Raw genomic sequence first — 15,756 nt, 5'->3', positions numbered from 1 at the left:
AGACATGCTACTGACATCAAGTGAGTAAAATTTCTCATTCTATAGGCTTTTCTTGTTAGAAGGACATATTCTGTGAGGTAAAATGAAATAAAACTCTAGAAAATTAACTAGAAACAAAAACAAGGGAAAAAATCCATTGCAATAGAACCTTACTTTTCAGTGTGGCTGCTTAAAAAAACCCCTCTTCTCATTGTTGAGAGAACACTGGCTCATGTTGGTTGCAGGGATTGTAAATGAAACCTTTGAATAGCATTATCACTGCTAGCTGTTGACGTGATCTGCAGTGCTCACTAATTGCTACAGTCCTGGCTTTGCACAGGCAGTCTCAACTCAGCTGTTCTTGGTTTGGAAACCCTCTGATGAAACCAGGTGTATTTTCTGTCCTAAGAGAGCATTGCTTCTCCTTTCAGTTGTGTTTGACTAGAACACATGCATTACAGGCATAATTTTTCATTAGATGAAGTTGCAATCTACTCTTTGTTTCATAAATTATATCTTTCTAGAAAGTTCTCTTGAACTAAATCTAGCCTTTTTGTTCCCAAATATTCTGAAATTTTTCTCTGTGATACCCCGTGAAGCACTTGATTTATAAGCCTCACTGTATTTTACTCTTTTTGTGTCCAAGTTAGACTTTGAACAAATGAGATTGGAGACTATTTCATTATTCAGTAAATTTTTTGGAATTTGAAACTTTTCAGAAGTACTTGAAATCTTGACAGTATATGGAGGGAGGGCACTCTAAGAAACCCTGGGCAAATCCTGCAAAGGCTCTGTAGTGGTGAGAAAGGATTTCACAGGCTTGGGATAAATATATCTGGGAATTCTTTCTAGATATTTAGACAACTTCTTAAAGGTGAACTAAATTAAAACAGTTTTGTTGCATTGTTTTTGCTTTTTGCTTTTCTTCTCTTGGCAACTGCTCAGCACTTATCTTTATCAGATAAAACAGCATATGGTAAACCAAATCATATGTTCTCTGGCATAAATCTTTTTAATGCTAAAGTTTTCTCAGAGCCTAAGTGATAACTCCGGATGTTGACTCATTTGATGAATGGTATCTCATGATCATGACTACAGCCTCAAAAACTCCCAGACAAAGTTATGTCCCATGCTGTGAGGTTCTGCTCTGTGCTGAACAGGAGAAAACTGAAAATTATCTGCTTGGGCAAAGCAAAGGGTAGGCTTGAGTGTAGCATGTGTCATTCAAGGCTCAGTCTCCTGAGAAAAATACTGGGATAAATTTTCTCCCTGCCAGGCCCTGACACTGTTCTCCAAGTAAAAACCAGGATATAGACTCTGTCATCAAAGCAATTGTGCCAAAGTGCTGCTCGTTTCCTGAGTGGGGCAGATTGCAGCTGTTTCTGCCAGGCTATGACCCACACAGTGGCTGCCTCAGGCCACAGACTTCTTGTGCCACATGAGCTTCCAGCCTGGGTATAAGCTAGTGGCGTTGAGTGTCATCTAGCAGCACCTGCTGACACCAGCAAGTCAGCTCTGTGACCTGGCAGGTGCTTGGAAATTACCTGTAGGAAAAAAACATATCTTCAGGTGTTGTTTTGTGAGTAACACGGCTAATAAAATCTGGTTTCATATGGGCTTGAGTCCTACAGAGTGCTCCAAAAGTGTTAATCCCAAACTTCTCCCACCAGTGATAGCATTGTTTAGGGCAGACCCAAGGAAGACAAGCAGACCATGCAGTAGCTGATATCCATCTGGGCACCTCGAGGTTTTGGTCACAGCTTGCCTCTTCATTGATGAGTCAACTCATGGATCCAAGTATGCTCACTCAGGCACAAAAATTCACCAGGTACAGGCAGACAGTGAATAATCCCCATCTGAATTAAATAAATATTAATTAAAAAGTGGATTTTCAGTGTAGATGTTGCTGATTTTAAGGCTATTTGTAAACAATTCCAGTGGATCACAGAGAACTCCAGTTTTATAAACACCTCTCTATTTCACAACATTTCTTGTACTTGGTAGCAGTTTATATGCGTACACCTGACTTCACAAAATCCACTTGTAGGATGTTTTACTTGAAGGTTTTTACTTGAAGTGGAAACATATCCACAGTTCAGTTAATTAGACATGTATCTACCTGTATTTCTGATTCTGAGAGCTACTTTCAGAAGGGAGAATTTAGTGGCTTACTCCTATTTGCCCAAATAATGTATTCAATGATGTGTCGTTCCCTACATTGTAGCCCATTGCAACTATTTTGAAGCTGAATGGAAGGAAATGAAGGAATGCTTTTCTGAATACCCACTCTGTTCTGTATACCTTTTTTTTTTTTTTTTTTTTTTTTTTAATGTACAAGGTATTTAAGAAACTATGTTCAGGCACAATATTGCACAGGATTATCTGGTCTGCTTCTTAGTTACTGTACCTTTGAATAAGAAGAGAGAAATTTGGATGATTTTCGCATTCATCCAAGGGAACAGGGAAAAGTGAAGGGTTGTGTGACCTACTAATTTAAAAAGGAGACTGGGACCTTACTTCTGAAGCTGGTATTTCTTAGTTTAGCTTCTGCCCGACCTTGTGACTTTAGAGATCATTGGGGTTTGCTATTGATGTTAATTCATATTTATTAGCTGTCAAATTATTTCTAGACGTTTCCAGGACAGAGGTATCTGCATTTATTCTGCACCAGAAGTTGAATAAAGCCAAAAAATAGATATGGACATGGGAATTCCTTCTTATCTACTGGGAAAATATTAGAATAATCCTTGTGATGGGTTTGATTCTGTGGAATTAATGCTTTCCCAAGAACTCCCAGGCCCAGTTCAGGACCCAGCCATGAATTAGTCTGCATGCCTCCTGATTATGCCTGAGATGCACACAGTGCCCCTGTGCATCCACTGAGCAGATGGATAGGGTACAAATTCATTACATAAGCTGCATTTATGTAATGAGAGGTATCCACACAGAGCACTGGTTTGAGGTCGTCTACATAAATGCTGTAGCCTGGGCAGCTGGATATTTACTCTTCCCAGGTGAAAAGCCAAATTTATCAACTTCAGTTTTCCTTTTTTTTTTCCTGTGAGGAACTTTTCTAGGTAGAAAAGTTCCTCACAGGAAAAAGACCCATGCTAAATGCAAGCTTTTGGTACCACCACATAGTGAGTTCAGGCGTCTTTGCTTCACTCTTAATCTATGACTGTCAATTGCAGAAAAGAAAGATAGTGGATTGGCCAGGAGACTTGGAATAATCCTGGGTCTTTTACTTGGGATTTACTGAAATTTCAGAGACTTTAAGCAAAACATATGGTATTTCACTGACCTTGTGTTCATTAGGAAGCCTAATTAGATACAGTGTAACAGCAATGGCAATCATAACTTATCTCTTAAATGAGATTTCCTAAAATACTGAAAAGAACCAGGTCCACAATTCTCACTGAAATCCAGTGGGAAATAACAAGCATCTAATCTACCTCAAGTGATAGGACAAGAGCACAAATTTAGATTAGATATTAGGAAGAAATTCTTATCTGTGAGGGTGGTGAAGAAATGGAACAGGATGCCTAAAGTTGTGGATGCCACATCCCTGGAAGTGTTCCAGGCCATGCTGGATGGTTCTTAGAGGAACTTTTTTTAGTGGAAGGTGTCTCTGCCCATGGCAGGGGGGCTGGAACTAGAGGCCTTTAAGCTCTCTTCTAACTCAAACCATTCTGTGATTCTATGAAGAACTCATGAAAATTCTGTCTTTGTAACATTTTATAATCTTCTATACATGTCATGTTTTCATACACTATGATTTCACTGCACAGGTACAAGTAGAGACTGTAAAAACTATACAGCATTGGATTTCTGAGCTATTTGTTGTTTCCCTTGTCACAAAAAATTTATGGGAAACATAAGATACAAGAGACACAGTGCAAAAGTAAGAGTACTGGAAAAAATTGTTACAACAGTTTCTATTGCCAAATGTTTTCATTGAAAACAATCTGCTGCTAACAATGAGATTTACTGCATTTAAAATGAATTTGTAAAACTTTGCAATTTTCCTCCCAGCGAGTTTTATATAAAAATGATGTTAATACTAGCCCCTGTAAAAATACAACTAGAAAGGTATCCTTGATAAATATCTTTAGAGCAGGAAAACTGCAATTGGTGTAAATATCATGCCCAGAAGATGTGCAATTACAAGCTCTTGGCCTCATTACCAGAGGATTTAATTACATTTATGTTACGTAAGATCTTTTTCTCTGTCTGTCTTCCTAGGCGTTTGTTGCATCCATCTGTCCAATCGCATCCTAAGGGACCCAGGGAGAGTGAGAGAATGAGAGACTGTTTTGTGTCTGTGTAAGCAGTTGTTCCACATCTACTTTTCTCTGCACCACACTGTAACTAAAAACCTATTCATTTAAGTCTTGAAATATATATTTCAAACTACATTCATTAGAAATGAATCTCCTTTCCCTTTCTCAACCACATTCTTACAGGGCTATTGAAGCTGGAGCACTGAGTTCAGTCTTGGCAGGTCCCCATCCCCCTCCGAGTCCAGGTTCAGCCCGTATTTGGGTTCTTTTGTGCTGATGCCTTCAAATTCAGCGGCAAAGTTCAAGAGAGGATAGATGAGCCCTTACACTGCTTAGGCCAGTCTCCATTTCAGAGCTGGAAGGTGACAAAAAGTGCAAAAGTGAATTTGGTCCAGGAAGGTTTTGAGCAGAAAGCCATAAATTATCTTTCCCTTTTTTCCATTCTTTCCCCCTTCTCAAGAGAAAGCATTTCCAGTAAAAGCTAAATTTGTCTCAGGAATTGGCTCTGTTCTTTTCAATGCTGCTGAATGCTTCATTGCCAAGAGGGACCCCTAGTGTAAAAAACAGGGGTTTCATCTCTTTCGAGTTTGTGGGGGTTTGTGTATAAGTACATATAAATGCAAAAGTAATTAGGAGCACATTATACACACATGTATATGGACTTTGCAGAGTCTTTTTTTTTTCTGCACTGGACTCAAAACATGCACCTAATCTCTGTCTAGCTGTGCAGGGCTGGCTGTTTTCAAAGATGTACTACATCCTGGGGAAAACCAATTTTATAACTTTATAGTTTTTTAATTTTGCAGTGATGATAGACACTCTGAACAGGTACACTTGGTTATACAACAAGTCACAAACAGCAAAGGGCGTTACCTTTTTCCTACTATTCTGGGGCATCTTTTTTAAGAGGATAAGAAGACAGACAACAAAAGTAACAAAAGCCTTCGTGAAATTTGCCCATTTGGTGACAAGACAGTCCTGCAGTCCAGTCATGAGCCGGCTGGCAATTCACCCAAGCCCACAAGGGGTGAGACTCAGGGCCCTGATTTTCCCCTTACCCAGGGAGAGGTGTGCACCTGGTGGGGGCTGTGCTCTGCTGTCAGGCCTGACAACCTGAGACTCTTGAAACACGCTTTTCCTAGTCTTACCTGGCACAGGTACAACTCACCACACCCAGATAAGGGCAGTGCAGGTGGAATGCCATGGGGTGCTTGGGGAGCCCCGTCACCTTCCCCAGAGAGCATCCTGTGAGAAACTGACCGAAGGACTCATCAGTCCTGAACCACCCACGCAGGTGCATTTTCCACATCATTAAGACATTTGGCAGCATCAGATTTGGATTTAGTTTTTCTCTGTTATCCACTACAGGAATGTCACCAGCTGGACAAAAATAGTTCATACTCGGAATCCTTAAAAGTATCTTACGTATTTTGATAAACTATCTTTTGACTGGAGAAAATACCAATTAGTCAAAACAGAAATATGCAGAAAAATTAATTTTGACAGTCAGCCTGTATTTCAAATTGCCAGAAAATTTTGACCTTTTATAAGCAAAACGTTCTAATTTTCCAGCTCAAATTGTTTTAGTAAAAAAATGTGCTCCAAAAGCAGTTAGAAAGAGTGAAATTCAGATGGAAATTTCTTTAAAGTAGCCAAAAATAATAGAATACCTGATATAATTAATTAAAACACAATATAAATTTTCAACATTTAGTCTTCTGCCTGTCTACTCATCCCAGCCTCTCCCCACCTTTTCCTGCTTTGCTCTCTGAGGCGCTGTGGTTAATGGCTTTTATCCATATGAGATTTTGATGTGTGGTTTCTCCTAATGTAAATAGGAACTTCTTCTCCAGTGTCTTCATGAGATTTTTTTCAGATGTGTCAGTAGTTTTCTCAAGGTGATGCCTGTTTTCTAATAATGAGCAGTTCCCAGTTCTGAAACTTACACTTAACTAAAGGAAAACACAATTTTAAAATTAATATTCCAACATGTAAGGTTTTGCCATGAAGATGAGAAAAGTGGTAACTTTTACATTAACTTGACTACAGTACTTATCCCCTTTAGGATATCATCAATACAACAAAGAAATGCACATAATAAGTTGAAATTTCTCTTTAAAACTTTCTACAGAACAAAACTTTATCTTCTATTTTAGAAATCATCTGCTAATTTATATCTCCTGCAGGTAATGAGAATTTTGACCTAATTTCTAAAGACATCTTAGCAAGTGTCACTTTCTCCTCAGATCAAAGCTTTTTCCAGTGGGAAAAAAAGTAATTGTTAATTTTCTGTTGACACTAATGGAATAAGTTAGCATAAAAATGAATAATTAAATCATACCCAGTATAAAAGCACTCAATTCCCTATTAGGAAGCTTCCCTTGCTCATTATCCTGGTAGACAATAAATTCCTGCAATACAGTAAGACAGGAACTAACCCACTTCTGTATCCAAAACTTCACTGGAGACATTAAAGGAGTTTTTAAGCTGCCTAAACTCATTTATGTTCTGTAAGCCACATTGCTGGAAAAATAAGCATGACATTAAAAAATCCAAACAAACAACATTAAGACAAGGTAGTGATAATACATCAATTTTTGCCATATATTTTGTAGCTCTTTCTTCAGGAAAGGTGGCTCATCAGTGTCACAAACAATAACTAGCTCTGTTTCTCTTCTGTAAGCCCTCTACTCCTCTCCTAATGTCTCTCAGCCCTGGGATCATATAAATATCTCTTTCATCCAGGCGTTTTTCTTCTTTGACCATGGCAGTTGCACACTTGTATTTATGGCAGGACAGGAGAAACAAATTTAAAAAAATAAAAATATTGTGGCTGATAGGAAAATTAAGAAGAACAAACCCATATTTCTAATTTTAGCATATTTGTTAAGTATTTCCAATTTTTTTCAACAGAACACATGTATCTCTCTGATAATAAACTCAGTGATCATTTTTTGGGAATGAGCTGAGTGAATGGAATACCTGAATCATTGGTGTTTGCCACATTCCGGTGGCAGTTTAGCACCTGGAGAAAATGCTTGTACAAATGCATCACTAGCCATTACACTTACTTGAAAATTTGTCTTGGTAGGCACAACCTTGCTAGCAAATTGAACAGTAAACAGAAAGGCTCATTCCCTCTCCTTGCAGACAAGGGACACAGTCTGAGCACAGCCACATCCCTCCAGATTCACAACCGCATAGTCTGGTGCAGACTAGGTAATAGGTCCCTGGTGATGCTAATCCCAGCATCCTTCTCATGGACTTGGGAAAAATGGTGAAAACCATGCTGGGGCGTCTTCCAGTGTGAATTGCTGGTTCTAAAGATTGTTTCACTTTCTGGTAATACTAACTCTCTCTAATTAATGTAGACACAGCCCTCATGTCCTGCATTTTCTGGAAGATTTATCATAAAATTCAGTGTTGGCTACTCAGAAGGAAAAGATTACTCTCTGAGCAAAATCAGGCATCAGGTGCCAGCTGCTAGATGAGGAAGAGTTAATTTCTTTTGCTTATCAGATGAACAGTTGACAGTGTGCTAGAAGTTTCTAACACGGCTGGGTATTTGGGCAGATGCTAGAGCAGTGCATCACTATTGAGAAAGATCTATTGATTTTTTGCTGCAACTATTATGCAACACTTTTGCCCAGTCTTTAAAACTCTGGCACTCAGTGGATAAAGATGTTTTGGAAGTCCTAAAAACTCTAGGCAAGTATAAAAAATAGCAGATTATGTCATGTGAACCTAAAAGAAAGAGATACATAATGGGATTTTTTTCATTTCCCTAAGCAGCATAATTAGCTGATGTCAGCAACCTGGTTCCAGAAATAATGGGAGCATAATCTGATTCACTTTAATAAATGTTATACCCTTAAGTAAAGTTCTTGAGGATTTTATCTATACGGTTGTGATGTTCCACTTCAACCTTTGTGTTACATTTGATTTCTCTTTTTTTCCTTTCCATAAGAAGTAGGATTCCTTGATCAAGAAACCAATCTATCTTTACAAAAACATGTTTAATGTAGAGCATGGCTATGCATTTACCTGTTAAGGAAGTTACCTAGAAGAGAACTCAAGGGAGTGCTGCACTTTTGTTAGCAATACCTCCAGTGTGCTGCTGTCTTTTAATATATATTTAGAGAGTGGAGAGAGGGCCATGACTTACAGTAGTTTTCAGCTAACAAACCCTGGAGAAAAAGAAACCATTTGATCAATCCAACTCAGGCCATGGAAAGTATCTCTTTCAGACAGAAATCTAAAACCAGGAACAGTAATACTGTGCTCAGAAGAAGAGATTACAAAAAGCCAACAGCTTTCATTTTTTAAAGAACTCATGGTTTTGGATGCACTATGTCAGCTTTTTCCTGAAAGTCAAAAACGGAAAAGATGAGGGAAAGTAAGGCAGGAAGAGAAGCTATTACAAGTTTAATTAACATTATATAACTGAGTCATTGTATAATTTACAAATATAATTTATCAAAATCATGTGGGTTTTCTCCTTTGCCTACTGTTTGCATATTTTTTTATTGGGATCACATTATTTAAGAAGTCTAAGTGCTTTCTCTATGCTTTTCACATTAGTGCAGTGAAGTAATTTTACTTTCCACTGACACTCTCTGCTTTTTGCTTATTCTTTTCCAGCCTGATTTTTCAGTGAGCAAGTTCCCTCTAACTCTCTGTAGCCTTTTAAAAATTAATTTTCTTAGGAAAATAAATTTTCCAGATGTCAGAGATTTTAAAACATCCAGTGTAACATCAGTCATCTGATCAATGTTTTTGCAGTTGTTTAAAAATATTGACATAACATGTAAAGAAAATACATGATGGCAGGTGGAGATATAAAAATTTTATATTCATTAGGTTGTACTGGCTGCATTGCTTATATGTGGTGAAGTTACAGAAGTGTTTTGTTATCACTGTTTATTATTTATGAAGTGCCAAGAATGTGTTTGACAGTACTTTGTTATGAATAGAATAAAACATTTTTATGACATAGCCTATCATATATTTACATTAGACTCTGTTTTAGAGGTATTTCAGAATACACTGTTGGTTTTTTAATTTGTGTGGTTTTATTTTCCAGTATCCTTCTCCCCCTAAACTCTGGTGGCCTTTCTCTTATTTTCTTTTTTACCACATTCAAGCCTTACTTTTGTTAACCACCACTAGTTTGCAATTTGTCTGAGATGGGTATTATTACATCTTGGTGCAAAGCTGGGAATCAAGGTATCCACTGGAACAGACCTAGTATTTCTGGCTCTAAATGACCCTGTGCTCCAGAATAGGAAGTTTCTTGTAGTAGATTTAGGAATTTTAAAAATAAATGCATAAATAAATAAATAAATAAATAAATAAATAATTTATCGTTTTCTACTTTAATACAAGAAAAAGGGCAATAAATGTGTTAGACTTTTCTTTATAGCCCTTAATTTTTAACCTTTTCTTTTTTTTTTTTTTTTCCCAGAACAATAAGCTTTTTCTTATACTACAACCCTGCACGCTTCAACCAAATGGTGTTCCTTGCTTCCAAAACTGTTTTACTTATGACCAAAATGTTCCTGGTAGTAGCGCTACAGTGGATGTATGCCACAGATCTGTGTATGAGGCTCTCATTCAGTAGAATGTGAGGCTGTGATTTGAGAGGGATGAAATTAAATTAGACAAGGAAATAAAGGTTCTGAGAAGCCATGGGGATTGCTCCTCACACTTGGTTGCAGGGCTGCAGGAGTAGCAGCAAGCATGCAGTGGTTGCCAGCATTCGGGGAAAGAACCTCCCTGCAGTACAGCTGTTTTGCAAAAGTGAAAAATAAAGCTGCAAAGCAGTGAAGACTGGTGTGAGGGTGACCTTGTTGTCAATTGTACCTGCACTGCAGGCTGAGGAAAAAGGGAAGGAAGTCGCTGCCCTGGCAGATAAACAGGATCTGTGGAATTTCTGTCATGTTTTTGACATGAAATTATTCAAAAGATAAATCTTTTCAGAGTAGCAGTAATGCCCAATAGACTATTTCATAAAACCATCGATCTCAAATCTACAAGGGAGTATTTGGCTCGTCAAATACTCATCTCTTTTATAAAACTCACCATAATACCTTCCTAAATTAAATCGTGCTGGAATTAAATTACATCTGTCTCTCTCTCACACTCTTACTTACCCAAAATTCAATCTTTATTTTGAAACTGGCATAGAGAGTGATAGTTTACTGCAAGTTGAGGTAATTTGTTCCAATGAAAAAAACTTCACTCTTAAAAGCTTGTCCCTTATTTCTTGCCTGAATTAGTCACACATGAGCTTCCAGGTACTGTCTCTGGATGTATGCTTTCATCTGCTAGGCTGAAGATGAAGCTCATTGCTGAAATTTTGCTTCCATGTGGGTATTTATTTACTGGCTGTGGTGATATCAATTACTAATTTTTTATGGCAAGACAAATAGAGTTTTTATAATCCTTGACTAAAAGGCATGACATCCATTCATTTATTCTTTTCCTGGAGGAAATATTATTCAATAATTTAATCATTCTTACAACATTTCTCTAAAATTTTGCCAATCCGTTAACATCTTTGAGCTATGGTCCTCAACAGAGGATGGTAGCAGAGGTAATATTGCAGTAGACATCACCTCAGGTTCAGGGTTATGAAAGAGCCTCCTCCTCTCCTATTCCATATTTCCTGGATCCCAGGTCGACTGTGCTGCTGCATCCCCTTGGAGGCTGACAATTTTTCTGGTATGAATCAACATTTATTTCCAAAATGCCATCATAATGATTGCACTATTTAACTTCAACCTAAAAATATGAATTTAAACTCAAGAAGTTTATGTGTAGGTGAGGGAGACTTTCCATGGGTTGCATCATAGCATCAGAGAATCACAGAATCAATTAGGTTGGACAAGGCTTTTGACATCATTGAGTCCAATGTATAAAAATTAATTTCCCTGACTGGAAAACTGTCATTTTATTAACCATAAAGAACCTAAAGAGATTATATAATAATTTGAGCCCTTAAAGCTAAATGGTGTGAACACCTTCCCCAGATCTCCAATCCTCTCTTATGCAACAAACACCAGATTCCACCCCTTTGTAAATGAGTGCATCCCATCTCTAAACCCATTCAGTGCTATCACTGAAGCAGCACCTAGCAGTCAAATAAATGCTGGAAGCTAATCTCATTTAAAACATTCACTATACCTAAAACATGTGTAGCTGTAGCCACTCCTGAACACTCTAAGTGCTGACCCATGGTTTTCAAACTGTAGGCACCTGGCATCTTCCCAGTAATAATACACCAATTAACTCACCTGTGCCCTCAGACCTTATCTCTACTGGACTTAGAACATCATGTGCCATCTGAAAGAACTCAAACTATTTTTTGAGTTCTGCTTTGTTGGTCCAAATTCCAAAGTGGAAATCGTTCCTTTTGGATTTTGGAGGAGAAATAAAAAAGATGCCTTATGATTCTTGTGTGGAAACTGTGATGCCTTAGGAAGGCTGACCTGAAACAGAGACTGGACAGAGCTAAGAGAATAAAGTAAGTATTTATTGAAAGGCCTTTAAGGACACACCTTGGGCAGGACAAGAGCCTGGCCAGGGCTACACCCAAAGTGGAGCCAAAATGGTCACAAAAATGAGCCACTGGTCACAAGGTGGGGTTTGCATGTTGGGCTTAATTGTCCAGTTTACAGCCTCAGGTTGTGAGGTCCCATTCTTCTTGTTTCTCCCTTCAGTCCACTGCTGTTTGTGCTTTTGGGCCTGAAAGTTGTAGTTGGTTTTCAGCAGGAAAAGGATTTGGTCTATCTACCTACTCTGTGAAGGGAGCTTACTAGCACTTAATGTGAGGCTCAGAACTACACACCTAGGCAGCACAGAATCTGAAAAACATGAAAGCTAAAGCTTAAGTCATCAACTGTACTTGAAACTATGTTGCTTCATGTCTTTATAGTTCTAAAGTTTATGTCAGTGGCTGTTTTGTCTCTTTTAAGTTCTGCTTCATCCTCAGAATTGCTCTGATTTTCTTTCAGCGGTTATGTTATTGCTAGGAATTAATACACTGCATTTACTAATGAATGGCATTCATTTAATTTTATGGGGTTTTTTTCCCTTAAATATCTCTGTGATGTGCTGAAGGTTGCTGTATTTTGTAGCACCTTATGTTATAGGGTTTCCCTCCAAGAGGCCCAGACTTCAGAGGGGGACAGGATCTTCGGCCATGCAGTCTCTCACTGAGTTACTGAATGGAAGAGGGGACAGGACCAGCATCACATTTCCCTCCGATTTGCTCTGAGACAGAAGGTGCTAAAGAAGCTCATCAATCATGGTGTGGAGTTGGTCAGACATTTGTATTTCAGTAATACTTAGATCACAACGACTTGGGGTATGAAAATGATATTTTAATTTGTTGAGATAGTTTACAGTTGCAGGGTGAGTGATTACAAACAAGCCTGAAGTAGATTACTAGGCTTAGATTTCTCTTAAAAAATCTGCAGTAGTTTGGATTTGACTTTATAGTAACACTGAAGCCAGTGTGTTAGCTTGAGACTCTTCTGTCAGTCTGGAACAGGTCAGGCTTATACTTCTGGAACCAGTGCGCACACACAGACACACACACACACATCCTCACTGAACTCGGTCTTTATGAATTTTACAGCTTAAATCTGCCTTGGGAAAACTAAGGTCTCTTGGTTTCCTGGGAAATGTCGTTATTGATACAACAGTATTTGACCTTCAGCCCAAAATGAACATCTAAGACATATATTAGTACATAGTTTCGTCCATAAAATTATAAGCTCCTTTTTTTTTTTTTTTTTTTAATTGTAGATCAAGCAGTGGAATCTGAGGCACACTTTTGGAGTCATGTAATATAAAAATAAATAGACCTATACCAAAACAGATTCTCAGTGTGGATTAATTTCTCTATAAAATTGAATCACTATTCCCATGTAAAATAGTATAATTAACCCCGAAGAATGTTTTTATTGAAGTACTAGCTTTCCTATGAAAGTTAATGTGCTGGTAGGGTTTAAGTACTGTGCCAAAGCAGCATTTTTTTGAACACTAGAAATTACAGTCATAATAATTACAATACAAGACTCTATAAACGACTCTGCCAGTGCACTCAATTCTTACCAAAATATGCTGGGAAATCATTTATGGTTCGCGTTGTGTTTGGAACATCACCAGGAGCTTAGCTAACTTTACACCACAGATGATGTCCAATTTTGTGTGGTGTGTACTGGCTAACACGTGCTCTGCTGTCCCACAGAATGGCCTTTCCTTTGCAGGAGGTGGGAAATCCTCCTTCTTGAACAGAGATTCAGGTTTTGAGTTGGTTTCAAAGTCTGGCCATGTCAGCAGAAAGGGATATTTTATCTTGGCAGGTTGGCAGATGATGACAAACAAGTTCCATCACATTCAGTGTAGCCATACTGGGGAAGATGGTGTGACAGTGATGAAAGAGGAGGACTGTGGCATGACAGCCTCAAAAAAGATGTATGTCTAATGCTTTAATTGTGTCTATAATTTTAATTAGTGGATTAGAAACTGCACCAGGTCCAGATTCATACATTCAAAATTTAAACACATACACCCCTGAAGTTCTGAAGGCTCAGCCATTCACTTGCTGGTGTTCTTCTCATTTACTTCTTACTGACTGTAGTTTTCAGGAAAAAAAATATTATCTGGGGAATAACTTAATGTAAACTGCTAGAAAATAAATGTGTTTTTTAATTTTTTTTTTAATACTAGTAAAAACATACACTATCAGCTCAGACCAAGAGGTTTACTCACTCAGTGCTCAGCCCTTCATTAGACAATCTAGACTTTGTCAGATAGAGACAATGAATACAATTCAAGAACCTGCTCCTTCTTATTTGGCAGGTTAGGTGTTTAGTGCACAGGAAAAGGTATGGTTTACATAGTACACAATTATTATCTTTGTGTTCTGTAGAGAAGAGAATAATTTTCAACTTATTTAAGTGCTAACAATGAACTCCTGTTCCCGGAAACTTCCTTCTGTTTGGCAACACTTCAGCTGAAAATCATGAGCACTCTAAAAGATTTGGCATCTGCTGAAACAATTCTTCTGCACTAATTTAATTACTATTGTTATTGTGAAGAAATAAACACTGACTAGTTATTGATGTGTCTGTTTCTCTGTTGAGATATTGTTGTTTATCAGCATGCTGCTTACTCTTCTTTCATGGTACAATTTTTAAAGTTATTTCCTCTAAAATCTCTGCTTCTTTCCTACAGCACTCTTATTGTGGCTCTTATTTTTTTATCCTATTCACATCATTTGTGGCAATAGGACTCCCTAAGATAGAAAAGGTTGTGTAAAATATGGTATGCTTTCCTTCCACTAATTTACCTTTTGAACATGTAATCTTTTAGCATTTTAAGTGTCGTGTGGCAAAAATCCCCAGATATTTAAGCTGTGTGTTGAGTAAAGAAGAACGTTTTATTACTTTATTTTGAGTATTTCTCCAGATAATCTCTTTTGGTGACTTATAGTTCATCGACTGGAGCAAGTATTAAAAACACTGGTAAACGTTCCTATGTTTAAGTGTGTCCAGCTGCTCTTGAGCTGGTATAACCTACTCGTCTCTAACATTCAATTTTTTAAATGGAATTTTTGAAACCATGATGTTTATTTACATGTCTTCTGCAGACTGAAGTCCTGAAGGAAATGTGCTGTCTCAAAGTGGGGGAAACAGAGAAAAAATACAAGGAATCTATCAGATGCAGACATTGATGTGGTGTGGCAGTGAAAAAAAGAAAAAAAAAAGAAAAAAGAAAAAAAAAAAAAAAAAGGCTAAATTCCATACATTGCTGAATCTTTGAGAGCTTGAAACAGTTACACTTTTTTTTATTTTTTTCCCCTTGAAGTAATTAAGTACCAATGGGGCTTCTTTCTAACAGGTTATCTTTCTGTCCCTTTTCAGACTTTTTTTTCGTTTTTGCACTGTTTTAAATGTATCTAAGTTTCATGGTTAATTGTGCAGAGAATATTATGTAGCAAAAGACACCTTAATATTTTTTCTATTCTATTCTATTCTAGTTCATATTCTATTTTTGCAAGTTATGAAGTGATGGAAACTTTTTGGGGGGAGTTGTGGTGGTTTTAGGAGTCTAACTATTATGTAAAATTACCATGGGAATATATGAATTATTTTGCTAAAGCATAAATCAAGGTTGAGAAATCCATATCATGAATCCATTTCTGAATACAGCAATCTGAAATTAGAGCAGAGTATTCAGGAACCAATTAAAGATTCTCAGTAGAGAACCTTGATTTACATTGATTAGATCTGTTATTGAGAGGCTAAGTTCTTTGCAGATTCAGGCCTAATTCATGTTTATCATTCTAAAAATGTGAAAAATCCAAAACAATAAAACAACCAAACACAGGCTGAGTATTGTTATAATAATCACATGATTGTAGGGTGGAATCAATAAAAGTCCTCACCTTGTTTCCTTTTCTGACAAAAGGGTAATGATGCAGTGC

Source organism: Hirundo rustica, chromosome 3 (genome assembly GCF_015227805.2).
Source record: "Hirundo rustica isolate bHirRus1 chromosome 3, bHirRus1.pri.v3, whole genome shotgun sequence".
NCBI lineage: Eukaryota > Metazoa > Chordata > Aves > Passeriformes > Hirundinidae > Hirundo > Hirundo rustica.
Note: the sequence above shows the minus strand (reverse complement) of the source record.